Raw genomic sequence first — 13,073 nt, 5'->3', positions numbered from 1 at the left:
TCTTTATATAAGTTTTTTGAAGGGTAACCTTAGTAAGTAAGCTAGATCTGTGTTCTTCTACCTAACAGGTGAATTTGTCATCACTAATGTAATTTGAAAGACTGTATCAATAGCCCATTATGGGACTGATCCTGTAAAAGAATGTTCGGAAGTGTAATAATGTAGACCTGGTATATTTCTCAAATTTTAAGGCTAGCCTCTACTTTATTTTGCCCGAAGGCAGGTCCAAACCTCCGCAGGGGTGTTCCTGAGCCGGAGTTTACGTGCGGTAGGGTGGCCAGTTCCTTTCCGCTCCTCCATTCCCTTACCCCGCACCAACAGCGCATGGCAACCCATCCAACTCCTGACCACGCCCAATGTTGCTTAACTTCGGCGATCTCACGGGATCCGGTGTTTCAACACGGCTACAGCCGTTGCGAGCCTCTACTTGAATTCAGTATGAATCAACTCGAATTTATCATGGTCATGCTCATGTAAATGCGAGCTCAATCCCTTGATAATTATACTTGTCAGGAGTTAATAGGCTCATACTGTTTAGCTTTTTAGCTCTTATTTTGTTTTCTCGAGCTGTCGAGCTACGTATTGTTAACTTGTTGTGATGAAACCAAAGTCTATTAGAGAATAGAGAAAGAAAATTTCTTGAATTTTGTTAGTTTAACTTATATTTTGGATATTGCTTGTCTGCCCATTCAACCCAGGTGCTTTCTATTCCCCTGTGAGCCACGGAACCAGGGCAATACTACTACTACTACTACTACTACTACTACTACTAATCTTCCTTGTGATTGTGTCATAATTTTGTTCCGCAGGAGTCCTTATAATACGCCAGACTGTATGATTTAAACATCCAGAAATACCACTGACCTCAGGCGGTATCGAACCCGGTATCTTGTGAAGGGAAGGGCAACGACTAATCTACTTTGTCACTGTTTGGCAACAATTTAATATTTCGGTATCGGTGGTGGTGGTGATTATTGTTGTAAGAGGAAGTACAACTAGGCAACCATCCTCTATATAATACTAATCGGATAGAAAAAAATGGAAGGGATCCGACACTTCGAAAAATGAAGATATCGGCCAAAGGAAGACAGGAGTCACGAAGGGCGTGGAAATTAAAGACTTCCTAGGTCTCCATACATAATACCGTGAGGGTCCGAAAAGAACAATAGTTGACCAAGGGAGGTCGAATAGATAGATACAAGTGAGGAGCCTGGCACAAGTAAGGGGAAACAATTCCAGGACTCAGCTAAGGGCCGCGTGGTCACCAACCCACGTTCCAAAGTTCAGTGCCCCATGGGGCCCCGTTTAGTTGCCTCTTACGACAGGCAGGGGAACCATGTTCTACCATCCCCACCCACAGGGGGCGCCGCACTAGGTTTTGGATAGACTTCACGCAATATAGGGTCATGAGCAGCGAAGTACAAAGCTCTTTATATGAAGCAACACTAGCCTTGTAGGGTATATATTCACACTGTTGCGTGTGGAAGATAACGAGCGTTAACCAAGTCACAAGGAGATGATAGGAGAAAAAAAAATACAGTAAAATGTGGAGGAAAATGAAAATGACTGGTCAGAAATGGAATGAATGAAGCTCCCATCTAGCGGCGAGGATAGGAATTATGCCGAATGCCGAAGCCTGTCACACTCCTCTTGGGCAATGATTAATGACTGGCATGTGAAATAAAATGATAATGGGCAATGTTGCTGGAATGAAAGATGACAGGGTAAACCGGGGTACCCGGAGAAAAACCTATCCCACCTCCTCTTTGTCCAGAACAAATATTGCATGGAGTGCCTGGAATTTGAACCATGGAATCCAGCGATGAGAGACCGGCGCGCTGCCGCCTGAGCCACGGAGGTTCCGTGGAGGACAATGTTAAATATTATTTTATATTATATTCATTTTATTAAATTTTATTGAAAATAAGTTTTGAACAGGGACTTCAGGGTTCATTGCTCTGTTCACTTAGAATTCTTTCTGTTGACTGTAAAGTTCGCATTTATTGTTCAGCTAAAAGGCTGTTTCACTTTTGCCGTATGGACAGTAAGCTGGTTCTGACCGTTAAATATAGTCCTATCCCTTCCCTTGAATGAAGCGTTCCTAACGTCATGTGTTTGTGTATCAGGAGGCTGGTGTTTCCAAGTCCTCCTGTAGCGCGCGGCCTCCGCACGCTTGGCCCTCAGCCGAGTGAGGTGAATGTGGCTAGCGTAGAGCCAGTTGAGATTTCGGAGTCGTAGTGAACTCTTCTTGCGGAGGAATATCTTGTTTATATCAAGTGAGTAAAACTGTATGAACTACAACGAAACATTTTTATCATTTCGTTTTGCTACTTGTGCCTTGGTTCAGACTGTGCTGTTGTGATTGTGTGATACAGAATGAAACTTGCGCGGTCGAAGGAAGACGATTTATTCCTATTTATTTTTAACGACATATTGTAGCTATCAATAAATGCGGATCATCGACATATAATTGCCAGTATTGAAAGGTGATGTGGCGAAATGTTGCTGAGGCTTGCAATTCTATCTGTTCTTTCAGACAATTTTGGTAACGAACCAAAAATTAGTAGTTGAATTTTTTTGGCAATCATCCTTTCGTGACCGCTGATAGTTTTTTTTTTACAATTGGCTTTACGTCACACCGACACATATAGATCTTATGACGATGATGGAATAGGCCAGGACTAGGAGTGTGAAGGAAGCAGCCGTGACCTTAATTAATTAACAACCGTAAAAATACTCAGCCGCAGATAACAGAATACATAATTGGAGTATAAATCTAAGTCACGTGTGACATTTTCATTGGCTTCTCATTAAAGCGGCTGTGCTTCGAATCCAGTAAAACACAACTGAAATTTTAAAATAAAAATGTACGTAAAATAGAAAGAAAGTCATATTCAAAATTTTGATTAATTAAATAAAAATTAATATTTGCTTGGTGTAAAAATGGGAAATCACGGAAACCATCTTCAGGGCTGCCAACAATGGGATTCTAACCCACTATCTCCCGAATGCAAGCTCACAGCTGCGCGTCTCTAACCGCTCGGCCAACTCGCTCGGTGATTGGGTTATTATAATTTCTTTTTTCTTTAAATATGTCTTCTTCCTTAGTCTAGGACTTAACATAGTAGCCTTCCTCCTAGCTAGTCTGAGTTCAATCCTAGCTTAGTCAAAAACTCAGAATAGTTTGTGGGATCGAAACAACACTCAGCCACAGATAACAGAATACATAATTGGAGTAAAAATCTAATTCGCGTGTGACATTTTAACTGACTTCTCATTAAAGCGGCCGTGCTTCGAATCCAGTAAAATATACCTGAGATTTTTAAATTAAATGTACGCAAAAGAGAAGGAAAGTCATAGTCAAACGTTTGATTAATTAAATAAAAATTAATATTCGAGCAAGCAGTCAATACTACTTATCACATTTTTCGTCAATTTGATTTACGTCGCACCGACACAGATAGGTCTTATGGCAACGATGGTATAGGAACGGATTAGGAATAGGAAGAAAGCGATGGTGGCCTTAATTAAGGTACAACTCCAGAATTTTACTGGTGTGAAAATGGGAAAGCACGGAAGACTATGTTGAGGGTTGCCGACAGTGGGGTTCGAATCCACTATCTGCTGAATTAAAGCTGACACCTACATCGCACATACCGCGCAGCCAATCGCTCGGTTGCAGCCAGTGTGACGAATGGTGTGGAAATGCTGCGCATGTGATCGGTTGGTGATTGCATTTCAGTGGACTTGGCAGACTGATGTGTAACAACTTCTTACTCAGTGATGAAAGCAACGGGAAACGACCTCCCTGCCCATTTCCCTAGTACGCTTCTTCTGTGACTCCTAGGCTACATACGTCAGCCGATGGTAAATCTGTTGAGGATCTAACCGGCCTTCGGGCTGAGAACTCAGCGTACATACAATGGTGGAGCCCGAATGCTGCTTACTTCACTTTGTTGCAGAGAAGCAGAAGGGGAGTATGGATTCACTCTGTAATTCGGGATCGTCTGACAGGAACCTTTAAGAATGTCTTTTCGAAATTCCTCAAACACATGGAAACGTTTTATAATTAATTTCAGAGTATTTAGAACAACTCAAGACAGTCTCGAACAGCCTCAGTTAGCACCCCATTGTCCAAATTAGACGTGACTTTCGACATTGTACGGAGGGTCCGAGTGATTAGTGTTAACACCGGACGAATCACGGAAAGAAGAGAGCCGGTGAGTGACACATGTTGCCTATAAGCCACATGCCCTGATTCACAGGAAGCCTAGTCTGAAGGGGTCGAGGTGGTTATCATTTGAATACCTAGACTCCTTCGTCGACACCTACCGCGTCATACAGAGATTCGGCTCCCGAAGCCTAGTATGAAAGAAGTCAAAATCTACAAAGTAACTCGCTTTCGGTTGTCTTGAGTCTTAGAGGTATATATTGGGGGTGGTTGGTCAGGTTCGGAACTGCATAATCCCTTTACTTCTAATTGGAGTTATTGCATCTTTTCGAAATATAAAATTATACATCTTGATTGGTGTGTGTTTTCTTGAAAAAACTTTTTAAATTAGGCAGAACTGGAGAATGATGCTATTACATAATTTATTAATTATTTTAAGGGGAGATGATGGCAGAAATGTTTGGAAAAATGCATTTTATTTAAAATGTTATTATGAAGGAACACATTTCCAAAATCCCATGCCTGAAATAAAATTATTAATAGGTGAATTAATCTAAACTTCGAGATTTAGCAAGAGCCACACCCCCTAATTTCATATGTTCAGTATTCAGAAGAATTTTGACAGGCGAACTGATGTTTAGCAGTTATAAGTGGTTATAATTCGCTAGGTGCGTTTCGATCCATGTACTAAACGTTCATGTGCTGTTGGCTGGCGCTTAGCGTTCACTTAGTTTTTGAATGTTTGGTAGTCATTTCTTATGAAAATGGTGACATAATGATTATTTCACTATAATGTTTTTGTAAGTTAGATTACACAATTTGGCAGTACTTGTAAGAGAGAATATATCAAAGTACGGTACAATAAACATATATGTTTCGGTTGGGTGCGAGGTCATTCCGCCATAAAAGGGAACGAAAGAGCTGACCAATTGGCCAAAGAAGCTTGTAATTCTAACTTGTCGGAGAGTTATAGTAAATGCCCAATTTCTTTTGTCAAAAGAACCGTAAAGGATGAAATGCTCTCTCGCTGGGATGAACTGTGGTTAGCAAGTAAAAATGGCTCAGTAAGCAAAGACTTATTTTTTCCAAATATATATAGTAGGCTGGGATGTAAATATATAGTGTGCAACTTCAATTTAACTCAAGTGCTACCAGGGCATGGTAAATTCAGTGCTTACTTCGAGCGATTCAAAATTCCAACACAAAATGACTCACTGTGCTTCTGCACTGAAGACATTCAAACTGTAGAACACATTCTGTTCAACTGTCCTGCTTTTGAGAGAACACGTTTTGAACTCAAGATGCATTTGTTAACTTGCAGTTGCTATTTTGAAAAACCACTAAATTTTATATTTTATAAAAAATGCTGCACATGTCAATTTTCAAAATTTATTGACTATGTATTTAAACATATGTAATTTGATACTGTCTGCTTATTAGCTGTTTAAGACATGTATTGTATATATTATGATCTGGTATTTTTAAATATTAGTACGGTACTCTTAGTATTAATGATTGTATATACATCATACTTTTATTTTTCCATTTCTGTTCATGTCTATTTTGCTGTTTATGTATTTTGAATTTTATCAGAGATATTGTATATTTTGTATAAACTATAACCCTAACATACCTTATGGTAAAATAGGGTTCACAGCACTTTGGAGATTAAATAATAATAATATTGTAAGTTAGATAGTTCAGAATGGCAAGGCTTGGTAGAATGTTCGAAAAAGTAAAAGAAATTTGAAGTTCACATTAAGTGCTTTTTCATTGCTAAGTGAATTTGTGTGCAGAATTGCGTTGGTGTGTATCAACTGTTACATAAGCTGTGACGGTTTCAAAATTCCATTGTTTGAGCCACCGTTTTCCCTTTAACTACACCAAAAAGAGGATTGTACTGTACAGTAGTGATTTGAATCATACTCCTTGGAGTCAGTTCTACTACTTTGTGTACAAATCTTTTTTTATTTATTTGCTAGTTGTTCAACGTCGCACGAAGATTTTCGGCGGTGGAGGGATGGGAAAGGGCTAGGGCTGGGATTGGGAAGGTAGGGTCCGTGGCCTTAATTAAGGTACAGCTCCATCATTTGTCTGGTGTGAAAATAGGAAACCACGGATAACCGTCTCCGGGACTGCCGACCGTGGAATTCGAACCCACTATCTCCCGAATGCAAGCTCACAGCTGCACGACCCTAACCGCATGGCCAACTAGCTCGCTTTTAAAAATCTCTTTGGAGACACAAATAAGATGTGATGACGCGTTGATTTAAAACTCTGGAATCTTGCCAAATATTTCACATTTTGCTGACAAGAGAGGAATTTGGGAAATATTTAATGAGTTGATGATATCAAGAATTGAGAGGAGAAGGCCAACGTTCTACTGAGTATATAACTAAATTTAACCTACCAAAAGTGTATTATTAAAATAGTTATCTCAGAGATATCTATTCTCATCTCAGTGCATTCTGAATCAGTGGGCTTAATTAAGTTTTAACTTCATTTTCTTTCAGAAATTAATCGCTTGATAACGACTGGTACACTTGAAATGGTGCCAAAGAATACGATTATGTATTTAAATCCTGAGTTAATTAATTAAGAGGAAGTACAATGAGGCAACCATCCTCTATTAACATTAACCAGAGGGAAAAAATGGAAGGGGCCAGACTGTTCGAAAAATGAAAGTATCGGTCAAAGAAAGCCAAGAGACAAAAGGGTGTGAAAATGAGGCCTCGCAAATCTAATACCGTCGGGGTCGGAAAAGAACAAGAGTTGACCAAGGAAGGTCTGATAGAATATATGAAGGCACAAGTACATGGAAGCACTGCCAGGACTCAGCTAAAGGACCGTGGTCACCAACCCACGCTCCCAAGTTAATAACCCCTGGTGCCCCTTTTAGTTACCTCTTACGACAGCCAGGGGATACCATGGGTGTTATTCTACCACACCCACCCACAATGGGTGTCAGTTCGGCAGTGCATGTCGTAAGTTGTCGTCATGTAAAGGATGTCTGGTGACACATTTGGTGTTTATCTGACAAAATTAACTAAAGCTCATCCTTGGATCGCCCAGTAGAGATTAAATTTACTCTGCCTTCAGGTAGAGTGGAATAGAACGTCGAAATACGCTCACGCAGCCTAGATGACGTCAAATTTAAATGCTTGCACGCAGTAGATGAGGCTATACAATTATTATTATTATTATTATTATTATTATTATTATTATTATTATTATTATTATTATTATCCAGCTCCGTCGCTAAATGGTTAGCGTGCTGGCCTTTGGTCACTGGGGTCCCGGGTTCGATTCCCGGCAAAGTCGGGAATTTTAAGCAACATTGGTTAATTTCGCTGGCCCAGGGGCTGGGTGTATGTGTCGTCTTCATCATCATTTCATCCTCATCACGACGCGCAGGTCGCCTACGGCAATAAAATCAAAAGACCTACACCTATCGAGCTGAACATATCCTCGGACACTCCCGGCACTTCAAACCATTTCACTTTTCATTCTTCTTCTTATTATTATTATTAATAATAATTGTGAAGCCTGCGTGGCTCAAGCGGCAGCGCGTCAGCCTCTCACGACTGGATACCGTGGTTCAAATCCCGGTCACTCCATGTGAGATTTGTGCTGGACAAAGCGGAGGTGGTACAGGTTTTTCTCCGGGTACTCTGGTTTTCCCCGTCATCTTTCATTTCAGCAACACTCTCCAATATCATTTCATTTCATCTGTCAGTCATTATCATTGCCCCAGAGGAGTGCGACAGCCTTCGGCAGCCGGCACATTTCCTATCGTCGCCGCTAGATGGGGCTTCATTCCATTCCATTCGTGGCTCGGTCGAATTACTGGAAACAGGCTGTGGATTTTCATTTTAAATATTATTAATAGTAATAACTGAAGTCCTTTAGTGCAGTTAAATATTTTTGCCCACTGACGTTTCTTGGTGATGAAAATCCATGTCTAAATTCTGAGAACGACTTCATTTTTAACTCTTTCGTCGTATATAAACAAACTATTGCTTAGCGTGTTCTCCACTTGCAGAAAAAGTTCCCTTCTTTCTTCAGCTATACTCACGTATTTATGGTGTCGCTGAAACTAATCAGGCTCATTTTAGTTTTGGTTTGGGGTTTAAGGCCGGATGCCCTTCTTGACCCCACATGAATTTTGAGAAGAAAATTTCAACGCATCATCGACTGGGATTCAAACCTAAGGCTTTCGGGTGGGAAACATTATTTATCCTTCCTTGAAATGATAGAATATCTCACATAAGAGTAGTACAGTAGTTGTTTCCAAAACCGTGATTCAATTTGAAGGTTTAAATTAAATTCAGTAATAGAATGTCAGCTATAGGGTTCAAACCTGGTGGAGATTTTCGGAATTTTGTAGGGTGGATAAAAGTCCATCTGACAGCCCATGCCGTAAGACGTCATGTAAATTATGTCTGGTGACACATTTGGTGTTTACCTGACAAAACTAGCTCAAGCTCCTCCATAGGTCACCAAGCAGAGATCCAGTTTACTCTTCCCTCAGGTAGAGTGGAATGGAACGTCGAAATTGACGCGCACGCAGCCTAGTTGAGAAATTTTAACCTGCCAAAGGTATGTTATTAAAATAGTTCTCTCAGAGATAGTTATTCTCCCCTCCGTGCATTCTGGAGCGAACTTTTTAAGGTTATTTGGGTGTAAAAAGTCATTAACAATTCAAATTTCGTCCTTCTTCACTTCTTCAAACAAAGTAAGTTGTCGTGAATGTAAAAGTATATAACGTGTGCATGATTCTGTGTATTTTAAGTGGCTATTGTAATGTGATGATACCACTGCCACTCCCCGTCGGTTGTCAGCTGACATTTAAAATGTGTGATGCGATGTTACCTAGTAACCGTGCAGGCTGTGATATGATGTACTGATGGATGGCCATGACTGAGGCACATATAGAAGGCTCTTTTATCAAAGAAGCCTCACTTCATCATATTCTAGAGAACTGATAATTTCATTCGTGGCATTTTCATAGGCCCTGAGTCAGTTTTCCCCTTTCGACGCACTAAATCCCATACTTGTCTACTTCAAACTCCATATAGATGTCTCTAGGAAACGATTCATTAGATGAAAATAAATTAATCGTAACACTTTTGAGTTATATTTATTGAAAGATATATTTTTAATCATTTGATTTTTCCACAGGGAAATGTAGCACTATTAAAAAAATTAGGTACGTTATGTTTTTTTCAGGAATCACAAGAGATAAATCAATCAAACCCAGCACATTTATCGAACTTACTAAAAGCTAGACATAAGGCTTGAAGAAAGTATTTTGCATTTTAAAAGTGATTGTTGCACCGAGGTATTGATTTTATGCTAGGGTTGCCATAATGGAAAAATCTAAAACTGGGAAATTGTCGCAATTGAAGAGTCCAAAACCAGGAAATAATTTACGTAATTAGTACGGCCGATAGAAGGAAACATTTATAATAAGGAAATGACATTAATTAGTAAATATGACCATGTTTTTATATAGTCGCTGTGAATTAGTTTTTAGGAAATTATAAAAACTATTACCATTCACAACTTTTGTTCAATTATTTATTTCACTATGCCTTTGCTGGCAGGACGTAGTGTTTATAGTGCACTATGTCTTCTGGTATGGTCTAGAGCAATATTGTTACTTTCATTGATCTGTCTCAGCTTTATCCTTGGCTTTGACAAGATGAAAGTGACTGAGGTATGAGCGATGCTAGTAATGCCATTCCTTATGCAGTCAGTCCCTGCTATGAATGGTGTGAAAATGTTGCTCATAGGGTCAGTTGGTGCATGCATTTCAGTGGGCTTGGCAGACTGATATGTAATAGCAACTTCTGGCTCGGTGAGGAAAGCAACGGGAAACTACATCACTCCTCATTTCCCTAGTACGCCTCTTCAGTGATGCCTAGGCCATTTATGACAGCTGATGGCGGAGCTGTTGAGGATCCAACCAGCCTTCGGGCTGAGGACTAAACATATATACATTTATTTCATTGCGCGTTTCAGAGATGTTATTCGATCGTCGGGTGGATAAATGGTGACAAATATTATAGACCTACAGTACTATTGAATTTAAGAGCAGGAGCTATGTACATTGTTGTTGTTTGAACCGGGCGAGTTGGCCGTGCGCGTAGAGGCGCGCGGCTGTGAGCTTGCATCCGGGAGATAGTAGGTTCGAATCCCACTATCGGCAGCCCTGAAGATGGTTTTCCGTGGTTTCCCATTTTCACACCAGGCAAATGCTGGGGCTGTACCTTAATTAAGACCACGGCCGCTTCCTTCCAACTCCTAGGCCTTTCCTATCCCATCGTCGCCATAAGACCTATCTGTGTCGGTGCGACGTAAAGCCCCTCGCAAAAAAAAAAGGTTGTTGTTTGAGTCATCAGTCCTGAGCTCACCTTTTTATTTCTACGTAACTACTATATTCTACATCTGTTCGAATCCGACTACCTACCCCTACCGTTCTTACCGTCTACCCTTCCCTCAAAACCCAAGTGAACAAGTCTTGGGTGTCATAAGATGTGTCCTATCATTCTATCTCTTCTTCTTGCCAAATGTAGCCAAATCGATCTCCTCTGACCAATTCGATTCAGTATCTCGTCATTCGATCTATCCATCTCACCTTCACCATTCTTCTGTAACACTACATTTCAAAAGCTTCTATTTTCTTCCTCTCTGATCTAGTTATCGTTCATGTTGCACTTCCATAAAATACCACTCCCCCTACCAAATTCTTCAAAAACATCTTTCTAATCCCTATATCAATGTTCGAAGTGCACAGATTTCTTTTCTTAACAAAGGCCTTCGTTGCTTGTGCTAGTCTGAATTTTTCCTTCTTACTTCTGCCATTGTTAGTTATTTTACTACCCAAGTAACATTATTTTTCTACTTCCTTTAACACTTCATTTACTAATCTAATATTTCCTGCATCACCAGAGTTCGTTCGACTGCACCCCACTACTTTTGTTTTGGACTCATTTATTTTCATCTTGTACTCCTTACCCAAGATTCTCTCCATGCCATTCAGCAATTTCTCCAAATCCTCTGCAGTCTCAGATAAAATAACAATAACATCGCCATATCTCAGAATTTTCATTTCTTTTCCTTGAATTGTGATTCCCGCTCCAAATGCGACTTTTATTTCCTTTACTGCCTACCGGGTAAGATGGTCGTGCTGTTAGGGCCGCGCAGCTGTGAGCTTGCATCCGGAAGATAGTGGGTTCGAGTTCCACTGTCGGCAGCCCTGAAGATGGTTTTCCGTGGTTTCCCATTTTCACACCAGGCAAATGCTGGGGCTGTACCTTAATCCAGGCCACGGCCGCTTCCTTCCCATTCCCAGACCATTCCTGTCCCATCGTCGCCATAAGACCTACCTGTGTCGGTGCGACGTAAAACAAAATATAACCTTTACTGCCTGTTATATATAAACATTGAAGAGGAGGGGGGAGGGGGATGAACGGCAGCCATGCCTCACTCCTTTCTGGATTGCTGCTTCTTTTTCAAAGCCTTCAATTCTTATCCCTGCATATTGCTTTTGTGCAGATCATAGATAATTCTTCGTTTGCGGTAACTGATCACGATCACATTCAGAATCTCAAATAGCTTGGTCCAATCAACATTACTAAATGTCTTTTCTAGATCTACGAACGCCATGTACGTAGGCTTGTCCTTCATTCGGTTCTCCAAGTTCAGACGTAAATTCAGGATAGCTTCTCCTGTTCCTATGAACATTATGATTTTATTACTTCTATGTTGCGTCAACTGTATGTGTGTGTCGTCTCCTCTTAATAGTGTTTTTAAATATTATTTTTCAACGTTATAATTGAGCGTGTGTTGTCGATCTCTTAACTTCTTCTTAAGGCGTCGTCTCCAAACGGAGGTAGACGATCCACACGGCCAGCTCCGATCTTGACGTTGCAGCCATGCTATGTGGATTTATTGGAATATCTCTCAGGATCTTTAATGCAGTGATTTCCCGTTGCCTTCTGCATCCTAATGCCGTTGACCAAACTGGTTCATTCGCCTTTGGGAACAATTTCTTGTCCCCAGGACAATAGAGTGCCCTTTCCCATACCCGCTCATCCACTCTCAAGGAGATTTTTTTTGCTATTTGTTTTACGTCGCACCGACAGAGATTGGTCTTATGGCGACGATGGGACGGTAGAGGGCTGGAAGTGGGAAGGAAGCGGCCTTGGCCTTAATTAAGGTACAGCCCCAGCATTTGCCTGGTGTGAAAATGGGAAACCACGGAAAACCATCTTTAGGGCTGCCGACAGTGGGGTTCGAACCTCTCTCAAGGAGACTGTTGGCACTTGGTATAGGAGATCTCCTTATACCGGGAGATAATCGGTCCCTGCATTCGTTGCCCCCTCTCTACCGCGGGGAGGTGAATGTCAGGATTTTACCGTCACTGAAACAAGGACCAAATGGCATTTCCTTGTTTCTCTGGTTCTTTAGAGAGGAGCTTAACTGATGTCTGTAAATGTCTAGAGTTTCTAAAATGTTCAGTTGTATCCCTTTTGAATGTGTGTACGTAAAATGATGAAGACCTACATGACTCAGGTGATGGAGTACCAAATATACAAAATTCTCTGACCATAAATACCTTTCATAACTTTTGAATGTGGCTGTACATCACATGGCGAAGATCAACTACTTCTCCTGGCAGGAAGTAACACATGAGTCAATGTTAGTTCAAGAGCAGAAGCGAGAGATTAATGGTGGCGATTGTTGTTTTGAGGAGTAAAAACGTGAGCATTAGTAGTTAGTGGTTGTTTCTGTTTCTCTTTCATGATAAAATATGAGTTTACGAACATCTGATGCCAATTATACCACTGCATCAGATAGGAACGTTATGGAGTGCTAGTTTGAAGACTTTCTGTCG

General features: G+C 40.7%; 1 protein-coding gene across 1 annotated transcript in view; it reads left to right on the top strand.

The window, feature by feature from the left end:
* Window positions 1–2,204: 2,204 nt before the first annotated feature.
* The window catches only part of LOC136876471 (solute carrier family 2, facilitated glucose transporter member 1), a 447,688-nt gene continuing 436,819 nt past the window's right edge, over window positions 2,205–13,073 (top strand). The window contains exon 1 of the mRNA XM_068228447.1: window positions 2,205–2,276. The gene's annotated coding sequence lies outside the window, so the exon portion shown is untranslated. The remainder of the gene's footprint in view (window positions 2,277–13,073) is intronic.

The sequence above is a fragment of the Anabrus simplex genome, chromosome 6 (genome assembly GCF_040414725.1).
Source record: "Anabrus simplex isolate iqAnaSimp1 chromosome 6, ASM4041472v1, whole genome shotgun sequence".
NCBI classification, from domain to species: domain Eukaryota; kingdom Metazoa; phylum Arthropoda; class Insecta; order Orthoptera; family Tettigoniidae; genus Anabrus; species Anabrus simplex.
Note: the sequence above shows the minus strand (reverse complement) of the source record. Positions and strands in the feature narration are given on the sequence as shown.